Below are 20,786 nucleotides of genomic sequence, written 5' to 3'. Positions count from 1 at the left end.
TGATAAAAATTCTGTGTTTTAAAGCTTTTTGAGCGCTTTTCAATTCCATATTGTAGTACAAATAAATAAATATACGAGTAAAAATTAAAGATAAATACTCACGTAAAATAAATAAATGTTACAAAATACAAAATATCGTTTTACGTGAACACTGCTGCTCGCGCAATGAATTTCGATCAAAATAAACCTTTCAAAATACGCGATGTAATCGATGTACATTCCCGATGCGTCCCGACTTACATAAGAACAAAGACTATATAGTTTTTGGTATCACACGAATACACTCGGCATTCTGTAGAAAACAACAAAGGGTAGTTGTAAGAAATAATTGTATCTCATCAAGATAGAAGGAGTAATTTCGGAGGTTAACTGTAATGAGAAAGATACAAGGATGACCAGAATTATTACTGTCGTCAGCATTATTGCCCGCCGGAAAACTACTCAATCTAAGAATAATTGTCGAGAGCTTCTTGATATGTGTGGCATAAGATTTAAGAAAAAATGAAATTGCAAACACGCATAAATCAATTTGAAATCATTTACAATTTGTTAAGCGTCAATCCTAGAGCCCGTTGAACAAGCGATGTTACGTTTTATTTTACGTAATAAATTTATTTTTTATTATAAAACACAAATTTATAAAAAAATACGTATCATTATCGACATAAAAAATAAATTCTATCAATTACATTATTATGATGGCAGAAGGAAAACAAATTAATAGTTATAAATTGACATATTTATAAAAAAGAATATAATTTTAAATAAGTGTTCCGAATTAATTCAGCATCTGTATCTATATTCGTCATTAGTACCTGTGTTTTATTCCTCATCAAGTGCGCCGTTACAGCTACGGTTAATGCAACCAAGCGCATTAGAAGTAGCGTTATTGAATTATAAGTTGGTTGTTCTTTCATAAAAACATCGATTACTTAATGTTCAAACCTCATGAATTTTATAACGAACTATTAAAATATATACAGGGTGTCTGGCAATAATCGCCCCACCGGTCATATACAGGTAGAGGAGGTCAAATCGAGTAGAAAAGTCCTTTACCATTTTTTAATTTTCATAATAAGTACTGAGTAATTAACGAAAAAAGATCGGCGAATCCGCACGAGTAAAGCGCGCGCGGTGAGAAGGACGTCCCACTGCTACGCGATCACTAGGACACAAGGATCTAGCGTTACGCGCCGCTCGTATGTTGCCATTGTCATTTGTAGAGCGCTCTTCCCAACGCTTCATCGCGCGCCTAGTGATCGCATAGCAGTGGGATGTCCTTCTCGCTGCGCGCGCTTTACTTGCACGGATTCACCAATCTTTTTTCGTTAATTACTTAGTACTTATTACAAAAATCAAAAAATGGTAAAGGACTTTTCTACTCGATTTGACCTCCTCTACCTGTATATGACCGGTGGGGCGATTATTGCCAGACACCCTGTATAATCACTAGCGATCTAATACAGCATCCAAATTCAGAAAATAACGGAGGATTAAAAGTTTCAAAAAAATCAGATGTACTAGACGGAATAGATGGAGTTGAAGACATCGATAGCTGGGGAGGAAAAAGGAATACAAAAAAAAAGTAAACAATTACTTCATAGTTAGTCTCTGTAGAATTCTGAAACCTATATATATAATTATATCCATCCCAGGTCTATTAGGATTTCCTACCTTATCATCTATATAATTAACTGTCGATTTAAATTTTGTTCTAAATTTATTTGTCTCTTTAAGGAACTCGTCGTTTGTAAATCCATTAAGACTTTCTATCTCAAATACTTTTACAGCTATAAACTCTAACAAGTTTATCGATCCTATTATTAATATGGTTGTAAGATCAGATGATTCGCTTTCTGAGATTTTGTTGTATATATTATTAATATCAGAATTTGATAGATCATCCAAATCACACATTTCCATATTAAGATTATTGTTCTTGCAGAAATATACAATATCTCTTTTCTTTCTTATAACTTCAGAAATACTTTGATTTTCTAAAAGTTCTGTTAATTTATTCAGTTTATCGCTTTTATACTTACGTTGAATCTTAATATAAGCTTCTGGATCGACATTTTGTTCTATCTTTGGAGTATTTTTGTATTCGATCATTTGAACATTTTTTTCAATTACTTTATCAACTATATCTTCATCGTACAACCTACTTATCTCATCTATGTCTTCCAATACACTAAAATCTAACGTACAATCCTTTCCTTCATTTTTATAATCTAAAATTATATTATCTATTATATCATCATCGGCTATATTATCATCAGTTATACTATCATCGATTATATTATCAAGAACCTTATTGTTTTCAGTACCATGTTCCGTATTTATCTCACATATATCAAATAAGTCTTTGACTCGTAAGATATTCTTTTCTTCAAGTCCGAATAAAAAATAAAAATTGAAAAATAAATTTCTTATCATATCTCTTCCAATTAATCGATCTTCGTTATTGTCTGAAGAATTTTCAATACAATTCTTTACATATTCATAATCAAGAGATCCGTAAACCACATCATATTTATTCAATTTGAATGGATTTTCATCTCTTTTGAAATCATGAGCTTTCAATAAAGTCTTATTATCTATAGAATCAGAATTGATATAACTATCTTTGTCCAACATATTGATATATAAATTATTTATTTAGTATTTTTTTCTTTACTAAATGGGTAAACTAGAAAAAATAAAACTAGATTTTATATGTGATAAAATAAATTTATTATCGTATAATTATAAAAGGAACGAACTTGATGAAATAGAAAAGTTATTAAAGTTAAATGAAAACAATTGTCATCTAGAGGATAACAAAGATGACGTAGGATTAGCTAACTTAGTATCTAACACACTATCATTTTATGTTAAAAATATATTTCCGTACAAAATTAAATTAGGAGGAGGAATAAAGTTAAATCCAGACTTATCTATAATAAATCCTTACAAAAAACATGATGATAACTACACACTGTTGGATGAAAATACAAATAATTTTTTAAAGTTTGTAAGAACAACATATCCTGAATCTATATCTAGAATTGCTTGGGGAGAAAATAATTCAGACGGAAAATGTTTAAAAGATCTTTTTCCAGAGATCATTCCAAATTTCAATTTTTTCGATAGTAAGAAAACATCTATTCTTGATATGATATCTGATAACTATTATTTAGCACCTGTAAACATAGAAGTTTTAAAAAATATCACGTCATATATTACTGATCCAAAATTTAATAATATAAAGGAAAATCCTGATTTTTATTTATTTTCTCTTTTCATAAAAAATATATTTAACAAACACGAAAACGAAATTGGAAATACAGAATATGAAAATTTTTTAAAAAATGATGTTAATAATTGTGTTAATATTACCACGTCAGACAATGATAAATATTTATTGAGAGAAGTGTTGTCAAAACATTTCAATAATTTGAATGTTAATGACGATATTATAAATTTAATTAGGAATAATAGATCAAATATTAAATACGAAAGTTATAAAAATATTGACGATAGGAATATAAGTGAAATGTTTGAATATATAGATCCGTTAAGATTTTTATACAGTATGGAAATAGAAGGAGACGATATTGGAAAAGCATCAACTTTAAATCAGACTACAATGAAGTATTCTGACTATAAAAAATTAGATATATTTACTAGATATTTTTTAGAAAATGTAAATTATGTATTTGCTATTTTTAATCATAAAGGCTCTACGTACACATATCCTCTTTCTGATATACTTGATAGGATAGGCGATGAAAATGATATTAAACTAATATCTATAATTTCAATTCCATTCGATGATAAAATTACAATGTTTGATTTCTTTAAAAATTTAAAATACAAATATGTGATGACAAGATCGAAAAGCCTGTTGAGATAAAGTGCGGTACAAAAAACAACTTTGGTCTTGATAAGAAAGGTTCTATAAAATTTATAGAAAATGCAAAACTTTCAAAATCTCCTTACCAAATACTAAATATATATCTATATTTATTCGATGATTATCAAAATGTAAATAACGACGAAATATTCAGCAATAATGTTGAAAAACAAAGATTTATAGAATTTATACTTAGAAAACTTGGATTTAAAGTTAAATCTACTAAAATGATAAGATGTAACAAGGAAGTAGTCAAATTGGATGTCAGTCCACTGCCAAATGTAACTTGCTTTAAAAACATTTTATCTACAAAAAAAATGTTCCAGATATTAACAATAGTATAAAAAAATTGGGTCCTTTGATAAATTTTATTAATAGTTTTTCTACTATAGAAGAAGAAAAAGGAGGAAATAAAACTTGCGAAGAATTACATTTTAACGAAAGTCATGATCCAATATCATTATATAATGATCTGAATCATAAAGATATCAATAATTTTATAAATGATGATGATTTAGGAAAATATAATTTTTTTGCATCTGAAGATATTGATTTTTATAAAGGTCTAAAATACCTCAATGAATCAGATAATATTAATATAGATTCTATATCTGATATAGTTCCACTAAATATATATTACAAGAAGAAATTTACAAATAAACTGAATGAAAAAATAAAAAACAACGGAGGAAAAAAAGTGTACGAGACTTTATCTGATTTCCTGAAATACATTGATGATAATCCAAAAGGAGGGTTGAAAGACGTATATGATAATGTTGGAGAACTATTAACAGAATTGACGGAAACACAAGATATTGATCAACAAAATATGATAAGAAATATTATTAGTAGTATCCTAACTAGCGACTCGTTAAATGTTTGCGATATTAATATTCTTAAGGAAAAGTTATTAATGTTAAATAGCATTACGAACGATAGAGATGAAAAGGAACTTAATAGATTAATGTATGATATATTCAGTCTTTCAAATAAAATTCATTCTTTAAAACAAAAAGACATCACTGTCGAAGGTTTTGACGACGATATTTCAGATGTTATAGAAAAAATATATTTTCATACTTTGTCGTTGTACCAGCATTTAAATCTAATAGACGTAATTAGAAATTTTTTAACAATACTTCCAAATTACGGTATATCCATAGTTGAAAAAAAGTTACTAGAGAAAATATAAAGGATATTGATATAACATTTTTACAAAAATCTCTGTATAAAAAAAATAAACTATTGAAAAAAAGATTCGAAGACTTGAAAAGGAATTTGGGACTTAAAGGTGAAACTTCAACTAAAACACTTATAGATGATATTTATGAACCATTAATACAACTCGACTAATCTTTACAAAAAGGATATCTTATTATATCTCCTTTTAAATTTCTTGCTTCAGATCTTGTTCCGTCTGCTTTGAATATTGTTGCAACTCCATTTAAACATTCAATTTTAGAAGTAAACAAATCTTCAATTTTTTTTGTATATTCTATTTTATATTTTTTTCCTTATCTGTTTCATCTATTTTATTGAATATTAATTTGTATATATATATTACTTCTATATGAAAAAAGAAATATAATATTAAAATTATAAATCCAAAAAGAATTAGATTTAATAATAATATTAATACAGAATCTGAACCGATAATACTATAAAGTTCATAAAAGATAAATGTAGGATTGAAATTTATTGTTTTTTCGTTATCTATAGATTTGATAGCCATTTAATCTAAAATTTTTTTAAACTATAATTTAATAATTTTTGTCTCCTATGATATAATTTAATATATTTTTAGACATTCTATTATAAATGGTTTTCGGTTTTCTTATTAATTGATCTTTATTAACATTCATTATTATGTGAGCATTCTGAGACAGCTGTATAACTTCACACAGATCATCGAAATGACTTAATATTATAACACTTATAACATTATCCCTTACTTTTAAACACGCATATTCTCCTGGAATAAAAGACATTAGTCTTTGTTCTTCTATTATAGGAGGAATTTTTGATAAAATATAAAAGAAAGAGATATAATTCTTGAATGTGTACAGGAACATTTTAATAAAACTATTATTTTCATGTAGAGTATAATCACTATCTGATACTTTACTTATATAAACATCTTCAGATACATTCGTCTGTATTACAAAATTTGTATTTTCAGATAATATTACAAGTCTTGTTACAGTAAATTCAAAAAAATATCCTTTACCTTAAAAATAATTTTAGTTCTCGGAATATTATATATATTGAAAAGATAACAGTCTGAATAACAGTTGTTCAAGTACATCTGATATATTATAAAAAGTTTCTGAAACATAATTTGATCTGATATATCTTTATTTAAAATAAAGTCATTACTAGTTATTTTATAAAGATATTTTTTTAAATTTTCATAAAGTAAGATACACTTGTTACCGTCATCCATTAATTTAAAAACAATAGGAAATCCTATAGACCTATTTGTTATAACATTTGATGAAAATTTTAACCAATATTTTACTATTATATTATTCATGTAATTTTTTGTAAATATTCTTGCGTTGAACAAATCTGTGGTATAACATGAATATATGAGATTTAAATCTTCTCTGACAAGATATTTTTGACATAATTTACCTATTGCTATCCTTTCTTCGTTGTAGTTAGCAAATTTCGAAAATGGAGAAATATTTTTTTTTATTTTACTTAAGATATCAAGTTTATCAGTATATATATTTTTATAATTGTCGTCTTTTTTATAATTATCATTTTTTTTGTAGCTATCTTTATTATTTACATGTTGTTCGTTATTATTTTCCATTTATTTAGAATTTTTAATCCACTTACTAAAAATCATACTACCGAAAATAAAATCCTCCAAATATGATAAATCTTTTTTTTCTAAATTTTTATTATTACATCTTATTTTTTTTACTGTACATCCAAATAAAAAATACTTTTTTAGATTATTAAATAATACACTGTCTATCTTCATTAATTTCTCTTCAGTTATAAACACTATCATAGAATGTACAAAAAAATGTACATCATAAATCCAATGATCATTGTTTGCAAATTTACTATGTTCTATCTTAGTATTATTATATGAGTCAAAATTGGAAAAATCAAAATCATTCAACTTAAAAATATATCTCTCAAAAAATTCTATAGACATTCTTTTATTTTTGTACTTATAATCTATAATCAAAGGATATTCCTTATTAAATACTAATATGTTATTCATTTTCAAATCATTATGCATGAAAAATTTAAAGCATTTATTAACATTTAACACAAACAACAAAACTTGTAACGTCAACATTCTCAAATAATCTACATCTCTTTCGTATGCTTTTGATCCAAAAGATGATATATCTCCACAATTATCTAGTCTCAACCCATCTGAAGTTTCCAAAGCTAATCTTTCTATCAATACATTGAATTTTAAAATGTTGTCTTTCAACGGTTTTTTAAAATTAACTCTATTATTATCCAAAAATTTCATTAAATTATTATAGTTATTTAATAAAACTATATTAATATGATCATTAACATATTTTTTATATAAATTACTAAATACAATATAAAACTTACTGTTGTTCTTATATTTGTTATATATATTTGATATAGAGTTGAAATCAGATATCTGCTTTTCTAATGACACAGATTGTAGCTTTGACAATTCCAAATCTTTCTCGAGTACATTCTTGCACGTTATAATCAAGAAAGAATATATAGATATTACAAGTTTTAAATTTTTACAAACTAGACCTTTTATAAGCAACTCTGGAATAGATATAAACTCGTTGTACTTACCAAGATTATTTTTTATTAATCTTTCTTTAATAGTTATAGGTATATCATACTCGTGTGTATAACTAACCTCGTTATATTCAAATATCAACTTAATACAATAATTATTATCACATCTTAAAACTATTCCATAACCACCAGAATTTATTAAATAAAGATAATTATTTAAATTGTAATAGTACTTTATTCTTTCGTACTTATCAAAGTAAAAATCACTAAATTTATCACTGAATAAATTAGATACAGACTTATTTACATATATATCGTCAATAATTTTATTAATCATTGTAGTGATCTTCATTTTTATATCACTAAAGTTATTTTTGTTACATAATACATTGTAAATTTTATTTTCGTAATATTTTTTAATATCCATATTAAAAATTATTTAACTATTTAAATATTTATACTGTAAATAATTACAATGCCTGATGTATTTCACTATGTCTTTCTTTTCATAAATAACGAAAATAACGCAAAAAATTATAGTCCTTATGTACCTTTAAACCATATATTTACTAGACAACAATTAGAACAAAAATCAAAATCTAAAAACTTAATTGAGGAAAAAGCAAATGAAATCGGAGAATTTATTAGAGACAAATGTAATAAATAAAAAATTTTAATATTATCGGATGATTTGGGAAAAAGAAATAAAGACTATTACGGAGGACTCTTGCAAAATTGCAGACACTTAGGTATAAGTAATATAATTTTACTTCATGAAACAAATCACTTATTTGATTGTTCATCCGTTCATTATGTTTTTCTAACAGATATCAACGTTATAACTGAATCATTTAAAAGAAAATATGATTCAAAAAATTTAAACTCAATTGTAAGTGATATTCTGTCTAAAGAGAGATATGCTGTCATATCTTATGATAAAAGTATATATTATATAGAAAGAAACGGATTATCAACAATAATAAATACACCATTTTGCTATTACACAGATTCTCATTTAAAAAGAAAATTAAGACATTATTTCAAGAGATATTTAAAAGAATTTGAAGAAATTAATAATAAAGAATAAAATAATTTGTAATAAATGGAGTCGGATAAAGCAACAATTAAAATATGTTATAACAACAAATGTTATAACGTGGTAGAAATCTACTTCGATAGATTGTACTCGTTTTTTGGAGACGTAATGAGTAAGTCTTTAGAAATGAGAAATGTTCATCCATCAACAAACGGATGGCTTGATCCTAGCAATACAACAGATCATGGTTCAAATGTTGGCCTCATAAAATCCTTGAATGTCGGAGTAAGTGTAACGCATTATACAAGAAGTTTGCATGAAAAAATTTTTAACGAATTAGAGAAGTTTATTAAAGACGATACAAAAAAACATACTGATATTGAAAATGGAGTTATTGTCTCTATTGTTGATCACTCTGAATTTTATATAAATTCTATATGTAAGACATATGTTAAGACGTTTGTTAAGAAATTAAGAAAATTAAAGAGAGAAAATTGTTTCTCGTCTTACGATTTTGGAATCAGTGTTATACCAATGCACAAAAGAGACAAAGTTACCTCGTTGTTTTATCCTGTAGATGATATGTATTTACAGATAAGAATTACATTAGGAATAGAGAGGTTGGTACGACCTGTTATGGTAGTAGAAAAAGGATCCATAGTGTGCCAAGAATATTACAATGATATTATGAACGACAAAGAAGTGCTTAATGACTTTTACTTATTCATGCAGAAATATCCGCATGTTGTAGAATTTATTGACGTCGAACAAAGTTTGTATTCAAATATATGTCCAAGCGTAGAAAAGTTTTATTCTATGAACAATAACGATAAATTAAAAATAAATTATATAGATTTATCGTCATTATCAAAAGTAAGTCATTTAACATCTTATCTAACCGATATAGGGAGAATGGCAGGAGCAAGAGTTACATTGGGAGACGCTCAACAGAAGCATACGTTATCAGGAATGTCTAGAGACAACTTCAATAAATTTGATAATACATTGAATTTATCTCTTCCGTTTGAAATTCCGTGTATAACCAACGATACTTTGCAGCTTTCAAATTTAATCCACAGAGGATTTGGAGTTCATCTAATGGTAGCTGTTATGTCATGGAAAGCTATGAATTTGGAATATTCTATCATATTAAGCTCGAGTTGTTACAAATCGGGAAAATTAAGCGTGATTTCAACCACAAAGTATAGATCAGAAGTCCCTGTTCTAGGTTTAAATTCCCCTCTTCCTTCAAGATTGATTCATTCTCACAAGAAACTTGAAGCAACCGGGCTCCCTAGGATTGGAACTATACTTGAGAAAGATGATGCTATGCACAAACATATAGATTGTAGATTTAAAAGTGCTGAAAATTTCAACATCAAGTCAAATATATCGTTTGATGTGTCAGATGGATTATCTACAAATTATCCTGTTAGAGTAGAACGAATAAGGAAAGAAGGAAACAGTAATATAGTTATAAAATATCTCTTGAGTAGTTTCAGATATAAAGAGATAGGAGATAAAATGACAAACCAGGCAGCCCAAAAAGGTACTATAGGATGTATTATTGATAACGATATGTTGCCTCATACTATTAATGGGGTAACTCCGGATATAATTATAAACAGCGTTTCTATTATATCTAGGAAAACATTTAATTTCTACAATCAGATAAAACTTACCAGTAGTTATTCTTCGAATCCTTTCGGAGACAACGAGGGAAGTATTAAACTTATAAATTATCAACCTTTGACAAATACAGGATTAGATTCTTATCATTCTCAAATAATAAATAGATACAAGAGATATAATGATAATCTTACAGACGAGGAGTATGATGAAAAGGCATCTTGTTTGGTTGATCTATACAATCCTTATACACACGAATTGATAAAATGTGATGGTGGAAATAAACATTTTATGGGTATGGAGTATTACCTATTACTCACTCAGATGGCTATTGAGAAAATAACAGTGAGAAACAGAGGAAAGAAGACAAAATTACTTCAAGCACCTAGTGGAAAAAAAAGACAAGGAGGAATAAGATTCGGAGAAATGGAGGGAGACGGAATTGCGTGCCATGGAGCTTCAGATGTATTACTCTCTTTACTATCAGATTCAGTGGAAGACAGAATTAAATCGTTTATATGTACTAGATGCGGAGATTTCGCAACTCATGAGAGTAATCCTGACTATTCTAGATGGAAGTGTACCAGATGTGAAAATTTGAGTTACTCTCCAGAATTGAATAAGTTTAATTTTACATATGCATGTAAAGTATTCTTACAATCTTTAAATTGCAGGGGAAAAATTATAATACCAAAAATTGTGAAAGAGAAAATATTGTATCCCGATTTTTTATAGTTTAAATAAAATATGAAATATAAATTATTAAATTGAACTGTTTTTAGTATGGAAGTTAATAAACATTTGCTAAATAATTTAATTGATATTTTATTAATAAAAACTAAAATTATAAAGGAATATAATGATAAACTGAGTACTATTATGTACAATAAAGATACTATTACGGATATGACTTATGAAAAAGAGAAATTGAACACGTGTTATAAAATAATTACACGTTGTAAAGATTTTGAATATATATATTATGTATTTATAGATAAAGTTACAGGCTTAAATGATTTAGAATTTGGAAAAAACGTATATCCAGAACCTATTATATTAACATCTAAGGCAAATTTGTCAAAGAAAGATACAAAAACACACGAGTTAAATATATTTTATGAGAAAGAACTTTCGTTTAATTACATATCAAATATAGGAAATAATACGTTTATATTAATGGATAAGCAAAAAATGGAAGGAATAGTAAATTCACTAAAAAAATCAGTAAAAACGGTATTTAAAAAAGATATTGACGATAATAAAGAGATTAAAATATTTTATACTAAAGAGAGATATAATGATATATTTGGTGTTATATACAAATCAAGTAACGGATCTATAGGAACTAATTTTACTAGAAGATTTTATAAAAATATTCGCATTTAAATAGAATTATGAAGGAATATACTTCAGAATCAGACGATAGTATTTTAATTGAAGATATTAAGATAAGCAACATATTAAAGAAAAAAATGATAGAAAAAAAAGAATATTTTATATCAATTCTTTTTCTGTAGATTCTGTTGACGACACATCAGATTCGGAATGTCTACAGGGAGGTTATAAATTTGATATAGTAAAGACTTTTATTAACAAAATAAAGAAAAATCCTAAGTTTAAGAAGAATTTTAAAAACTATAAGTTTGAAAGTATTAAACCTAGTGGCAAGGATATTGTAATGACAGCTATTATCGACAGTAATTTAGTCAAAGCTAAATTGTCTCAGGAACAGTTAACTGAAAAGCATATCTCTGAATATATATTTATATATCGTATATCCCATTGATTTTTGGAAATACAGACAATAAAAATATAATATATCTCAAACAAATCAATACAAAAGGAAAAAAAAGAATTGTGAGAAGTAAAAAGACTGTATTCAGTGAAAAAAATGGACCCATTGTTATATTCTTTAAAGTTAATTCTAACTTGAAATTTTTTAAGCCTGTAAAAAAAGAGAAAGATGACGATAAGATCGAATCTATTGATAGTACTACAGCAGTAATGGAATATATTATAGGAAGAAATTTCATGTTGATACCAAATCCGAAGGAAAATCTAAAAATAAAATCAATCAATAATATAGTATATAAAAATGATAATTTTGAATTAAAACAGTTTAAAGACGAAAGTTATCAATTTGAAAAGATGACAATAGAAGAATTTGAAAATATCTTAGGAATGATTGTAAAACAATGTACTAAATTTCAATAGATTTTAATATATTTTTATTTTAAATATTTTAATATTTCTTTAGCTCTTTTGTTTATATTTCTTGATATTGTTAGGTCTTCATTTGAGTCCGGAAAAAAATAGATAAACATGTTATCTTCGTATTTACTTGATAATAAACATCCTACTATATTTTTATAGTTATCATCTACAAAATATAAAAGAACATTATTAGTTATTTTATTAAAATCTTCATTAATGATTTCTTGAATTACGTTTATTTTAGGACATCCATAGTCTACAGAAATTATAGGACCTATTCTATTATATGTATCTGTTCTTCTACATTTATAATCTGATTTTAAATATTCCATTATTTTTAATTCTGTAGCTTCTCCTTGAACATCGTATGGATTCTGTCTGTATGTCAATATATATAATGCAAGGCACGAATCATTTATATAAAAAGCTTTAAATGTTTCAATTATATCAAATTTTTCTCTTTGATTTCGAAATTCAAACTTATAATTATTTAGTGAACTTGTACTTATAACAGTATCGTCCCAATCTAGAAAAATTACATGTTTATAATTTTTATTAATATTCTCATTTAATATTTCTCCTATATTCTTATGACTATCAATTATCCTTAATGTCATATTTATTTAAGTATATTATTTTCTGATATTTCACTTATCTTTGGAACTATCTTGTCAATTTTAATATATTCTTGTAATTTTTTAAATGAATTGTAATTGTTTCTAATATAATCTACATTATTTGAATTTGGTATATTTTTAAGTAACAAGTCTATTAATTCATTCAGTTCTTTCATTTAATAAAAATAAAATATACCTATATTCTAAGAGATCATTTTTTTGCAGTTATCACATTTACATTATCACAATATTATATTAAAATAATATATTAAAATCATATTATATTTTTTTATAATATAACCATATTATAATTTTTTGATTTCAAAAATGTTATTGAATAATTCTCGTATGGTTATATATCTTCTGTTTAGTAATATGTCTTCTTTTTTAACTATATTTTTTAAAATTATATAATTATCATTATAATACATGATATTTCCGTGAAGTGTATCGGATTCGAAATCGTTAAGTTGCGATAAAACATATTCTATATAATGTTTTATTTTTTCTTTATTTGCATTATAATCATTAAATGCCATTTGTCTTAAATATGTATATTTGTCAAAATTTCTTGTCAAAAGTATTGATTTAAAACGGTTTTCGTCATTCAATATTTCTCTAATAAATTTTAAATCATTAATTTTTGAATTCATTTTGGTATCAATTTTATAATTATAAAATTTCATTTATAAATTAAATAGTAATTCTGACATCATACTATAACATATATGATTTTTATTATTATAAAGACCATTATTTCCGCATGATATATACCTATCAGATTTTGATGGATTGTGTTTTTCACAATCTAAAATATCATTGTCTCTTTTAATAAATTCTATATCTACATGTCTTAAGTTTTTACTAACGATAAACCATGCTCCATATTTACAGTTGATTGTAGTTAATCCAGCCTCTTCAGCTTTTTTAAATATTAGGTTATTAACTTTCTGTCTACTTAATATGTGTGACAATAGTAAATTAAAAATTATTATGAAAAAAAATACTGTAAAGTATAAAGAAAGCATTTATATGTTCAAATATTAATAAATATGGAATCCGCGTGTTTACCGATATTTAATGAGATTAAAGAACAAAAATCTAATGGCTTAATGTCGTTTGTTGATGTACTTAAAATCCAATGTGATAAACTTGTTAATAGAATGTTTGTAACAACTTACAACAATAATATATCTATACCATCATTAAATCAAAATTTTATCTTTCATGATCATAATTTACATATATCTCCTTTTGATATAATTAAAGAACTTTCTAATATTTCGATATTGTATTTATTTTCTGATTATATGATTGATATTTTAGAGAGAAAAATAGGATATGGTATATATTATAGTATAAAACTACAAAATAGAGCTTATTTTGAAAATATTAGAGTTATAAAACCTTTTATTGCTTTATGATAATAAGATAATAAGATAAAGCAAGTAATGATAATAAGATAAAGCAAGTAAAACTGAAAGATAGACACGAGTATCATTATTTAATTAAATTACCGGCAGTTGAGGAAAAGAATATTATAATAAAGTCTGACGGAATATTATTAAGTAGCAATATATCATTTGATAATATTATAGCTAAGAATTTATCAGATACATTTGAAATAGATGAGAATGAGATTATAAAAGAATATAATAATTATAAATCATTAAGAAGAGAAACTACAGAATCAAAACCATTTTATGTTTATGGGTGTGAAAATACAATAACTTTTAATATTTTTCATTATTTTGACATTAGTATATCTCAATATACTGATTTTATAGTAAAAATAATTGATATTATTTTCAATATTATAGAGAAAAGTATTTTAAATTTCGATCATACATTATATATTTATGATGGAAGTAACATTAGAGAGAAATTTCATAGAAATTCTAAAAAAAGCTACGATGAAATATATACAGGGTGTCTGGCAATAATCGCCCCACCGGTCATATACAGGTAGAGGAGGTCAAATCGAATAGAAAAGTCCTTTACCATTTTTTAATTTTCATAATAAGTACTGAGTAATTAACGAAAAAAGATCGGCGAATCCGCGCGAGTAAAGCGCGCGCGGTGAGAAGGACGTCCCACTGCTACGCGATCACTAGGACACAAGGATCTAGCGTTACGCGCCGCTCGTATGTTGCCATTGTCATTTGTAGAGCGCTCCTCCCAACGCTTCATCGCGCGCCTAGTGATCGCATAGCAGTGGGATGTCCTTCTCGCTGCGCGCGCTTTACTTGCACGGATTCATCAATCTTTTTTCGTTAATTACTTAGTACTTATTACAAAAATCAAAAAATGGTAAAGGACTTTTCTACTCGATTTGACCTCCTCTACCTGTACATGACCGGTGGGGCGATTATTGCCAGACACCCTGTATATTTAGTACCGGAATTAGTTTTGTCCTCGTAGTACGAAAAATATTTGTCTGTACCTTTAACATGTCCCCATTTTATTTCTTTTCCAAATCCTTTGTTTCCTCTTTTTGTGAAGTTCATTTTTTCACGAAAAGCAGGCATCTCTGCTATAACGTTCAATATCTTAATGGCCAATGATTGTTTGTCTATTTTTTCTTCTATTTATATATATTAATTAAGTTAATATTTAACTAGTCTCTCTTAAAATAATTTCTTCTTTCACAATCTTATTTACAGATGATAGAATTTCTTCTTTCATACTATTGATTTTTTCATTAATATCTTTTATCTCTTTTACAATATTTATATTAATCTCTTTCTTTAAACTATCTAGTTTATCATCCATATCTGACTCCTTGCTGCAGTCACTAATGTACTTTTCGTAAAGTTTGGGATTTTCTTTGAAAAATTCTTTTGTATGAACAAAATTATCTTGAACATTTATAATATCCCTTGATGTAATCTTGATATACAAGAATAAAATCACTGTTATTAGCACAACAATAGATACAATTAGTAAAATGCTCATTTATATAAATGAATAATTACAAAAGCTTATTTTTCCTCTAAAATTTTTCTTTTAAGCACATTAATATCGTCATTCTTTTCATTTATTTTAATTTCTATATCATTAACTTTTTTTTCTACATCATTTATTTTATTTGACACTTGTGTTATTTGAGATGTTAAATCTAGAGATAATTCATTTAAATCTTTAACCAAATCTTCCAATTCTTCTATATTTTCAACTTTAAAGTCAAATATTTGTGTCTCTTTTTGTCTTAAATCCTTAAAATATTCGTCGTTAAATTTATCTATTTCCTTTCTACCCTGGTAGAAAGTGCCAGATGCTGCTAGATCCTGATGTCTAGCTAGCTCCCATCTTGACTGTCATGTTGTATCCCCATTTAATATAATAAATTTAGTTTTGACGTGGTTCGAATCAGCGTCAAGCTATTTCTAGCGAGGCGCTAGAAATATACTATGTTAATAATGTCTGATTAGAAGTAGCCTGGCGCTAGTTTACTCCAGACTACTTCTAGTATAATAAAATAAGAACTGCGTGAGAACTAGCTATCGCTACATCATGGCTAGATAGTACAACATCAGAACTAGAGTGCGCCACACCACGGCTAGATAGCACTACACTAAAGCTAGCTAACGCCTGACTAGTCGATTAAATCGGGTATTAGACTGGAAAAATGTGATGATTTTGTGTCTGGCGATAGTCTGCATGCCATACTAGCTCCTTATCAGGCAGTGGGGCAAGTAAGTTAGCGCCAGCCTAGCACCATGGTGATTTTTCTACCAGGGTAGTTTCTTTTATAATAAGATGTTCATTATAATTAAAAAGAAATATTATAATAATTATGACTATGATTACTACAGAAGTTAATAGAATAAAAAAATTTTCATTCATATTATTTATATAAATAATAAGCTTCTACATTTTTACAGATCCGTATCCTATGCATAAATTAACGAACAAGAACATACATAATATTACTGATAATATATCAAAGTATGTGGCTCCTAAGAGATAATTATCTCCATTTTCAACATATTTATCGCATATTGCCATTATGAGTGTTATAAATATAGCTAAAATAATAATTCCTAATGTAATCCATCTTGTGTTTTCGCGTAAAAAATTTGATGATTTTTTTACATTATCAGATATAGCACTAGAGTACTTATCCATTTATATGATAACAAATTAGATTGATGTCATTCATTTACTGTATATCATAGGTACAATTTTATCATATTCTTTAACAATATCTAACTCTATTCTAGTCCCGTTTATTGTAAATATAACATTATCACCTACAATATCCATTATACCATCAGAACTATGTATATTATCATTACTACTAAAAACTGTAAATTTTTTGACAATGGGTAGATTATATTTTTTTTATCTTATTATCCATATTCATAACAACAGATCTTACTACAAGTTCATAAATACTTAGTGGATATACACTAAGTATAATGAATATTATAGATATACATGTAAAAATAATATTGAAAATATTTAGAAATAGCATTTATATCAAATATTAATATCATTAAATGGGTGAATTGGAAAAGATAGTTGCTCAACACATTAATTATGCAATAGAAAACACAAAAAGTCTAGACATTAATATGAAAGATAAAATACTGACAGAATATCAATCTTTTACGTCTAGAGTTTTCATAGGATTGAAGACACTATCTAGTTTACTTGTATTTTGGGACACTGGATTTGGAAAAACTTTATTAGGATTATATATAATTAAGAATATCACATACATATATCCTTCGTGGAGAATATTTATATTTGTAAAAGCTAGTTTACACAAAATTTGGGAGGAAGGAGTATCTGATTATTGTAATAAGAAAGTTGAGATACTACATTATGATGATAATAACGTTTTTTTAAAATTTAAAGGAAAATTAGAAAATTATAAGAACAAAAGAGACAGAGTATTAATTATAATTGACGAAGCGCACAATTTCATACTACGAAATAAAGAAAAGGATTACGACAACAAAGAGAGAAAAATAAACAGATTATACAGACTTATAAGTAATGTTTGTAATGAAAAATACAATAAACTACTTCTAATGTCTGCAACTCCGGTTGTAAACGATATAAAAGAGTTTAATATTCTTGTAAATTTGCTTAGAAAAAATATTGTAAATTTTGACGAAAGATATTTTGATGACGAAAAGTTAGTTAACAGAAATAGGTTGAAGAACGGACTACTTTCAATAGTTTCGTACCAAAAAGTTGAAAACGATTCGTTAACAAATACAATTGAAAATGATTATTTTGCATCTAAACGCATTCACATATACAAAATACTGATGACAGATTATCAAGAATCATTTTACAACGAGGCAGAAAAATATGAGTCCTTGAACAAAGATTTGTATTAATTGAAACCTATAAGGAGAATGGTTTCAACATTTGTATACGACGGTTTAAAGATCAGAGAGAAAATGACAGAAGAGGAATTTAATAACTTTATAAAATCAAAACTTTCTTCTTTTAGACGCAGTATAGAAAATATGAGTTTTGATGATAAAATTATCCAGAAATTTATAAATAATGATGATGACAATATAAACGATGAAAATTTTCATAAACTAAAACAATATTCATGTAAATACATAGAAGCATGTAGACTTATATTAAAGTCAAAAGGTAAATGTTTAATATATGAACCATTCGTAAGTTACGAAGGAATATCCACACACACACACACACACACACACACACTTAAGGAATATTTAAAATTATTTAAAATTAGTTTTATAGAATATTCCAAATTATCAAATATTAGGGAAAGAAACTTATCAGAGTTTAATCACATTAATAACGACAGTGGAAAATACGTAAAATGTTGTATTTTTACTAATGCTGGTAGTGAAGGAGTGTCTTTTACATGTGTTAATGATCTTGTTGTTTTGGATATACCGTGGTCAGAATCTCAATTAAGACAAATTATAGGAAGATCATTGAGATATGGATCTCATTATAATATAGATAGAAAGTATGTAAATGTTCATATAATATTAGCATTTACAAAAAATGGAAAATCTTCTGATAACGAAATGTTTCAACTTATAAAAAGAAAATTAAATAGAATAACTCAATTGTACTCTCTTCTCAAAGAGTCGTCAATTGAATTTATTTATAACAAGTACAATACATTAGAACCTATAAACGAAGAATATATTTTCGATACTATAAAAAATAATAAAATAGAATATGTAAATGAATCTAAAACATATAAGATCAAAAAAGTTATCAAAATAAAGTACGTTATTTCAGATATTATTGAAGACGGATATTTTGATTCTGAATCAAAGTATATATATGACAAAGATATGAATTTAGTTTGTAAGGCTAAAGAAACTAATGGTATTTTGGATTTGTTCGTTAGAAATGGAGAATTGATTTATAATGTTGATAACTTATAAATAATGAAGAAATCACATTTTTGGAATAAATATAAGTTCAAAAATGTTGATGGTATTATAGATACAAATGATCCTTTAATTAAAACAGATAATAAAAATTTTATAGTTGAATTAGCATCTATTAATGATTATGTATGTATTTATTTATTTATGAAATACAACTATCCTATATTGTATGACGAGATATATTTTATGAATTTTCTTAAGTCAGAACATAACTTAGTACTAAAATTAAAACATAATAATAATATAATTGGAATTATAACTGGTAAATTGTGTAATCTTAATATCGGTAAATCATATATAATTAATCATTTATGTATTAAGAAAGAATACAGGAACATGGATCTCTGTACTATATTAATAAGCAAAATATCACGAATTATATATTTGAAAAAAAAATTTATCATTCAATATTTTCGTGTGAAAATCAAATATTTAATTTAAAGTCTTTTTCTATAAAATCGAATTATATATTCGTAATAAACAAGATTAAATTAAATAGTAAAACAATTTGTTTATCACAAAAAGATAAAAAATTTAATTATAAATTATTAAATAAGATAATTTCAAAAAAATATAGTATAAATTTATATGATAGGAATTGTTTAGATGATATTCATAAAGAAAATATCATAAAAAATTATAAAAAAGAATGTAAGAACAAAAATTTATATTTAAAATTTGAAAGTTTTGAAGATCTAGACTTTGAATTTAAAGATTGTATATTATTATTTGATAATCAATATAACTTTATTTATTTATCTTTTAATACTATTAAGGATATCAGGAGGTGTTTTGCATCAATTTTTTACATAGATCATTTCACGTTTATAAATAAAGTAATATATCATTTAAACATTAATAACGTGTGTGATATTCTACAGTTCAATATTAAAGAAGATGAAAAATTAATGAAATATTTCATAAAGTTGGAAAGTGAATTATACTATTACTTCTACAATTATAATATGACATGTGAAGTACACGACAATATATATATAACGTAATTACAGTGGCATCTAATAATCTCAAGGATTGTAAAGTACTTGTTTTTTGAAAAAAGTACAAAGACTTTAATAATATTAATTTCTTATAAATTGTATTTATATACAGGGTGTCTGGCAATAATCGCCCCACCGGTCATATACAGGTACAGGAGGTCAAATCGAGTAGAAAAGTCCTTTACCATTTTTTAATTTTCATAATAAGTACTGAGTAATTAACGAAAAAAG

The sequence above is a fragment of the Linepithema humile genome, chromosome 4 (genome assembly GCF_040581485.1).
Source record: "Linepithema humile isolate Giens D197 chromosome 4, Lhum_UNIL_v1.0, whole genome shotgun sequence".
Lineage (NCBI taxonomy): Eukaryota > Metazoa > Arthropoda > Insecta > Hymenoptera > Formicidae > Linepithema > Linepithema humile.
Note: the sequence above shows the minus strand (reverse complement) of the source record.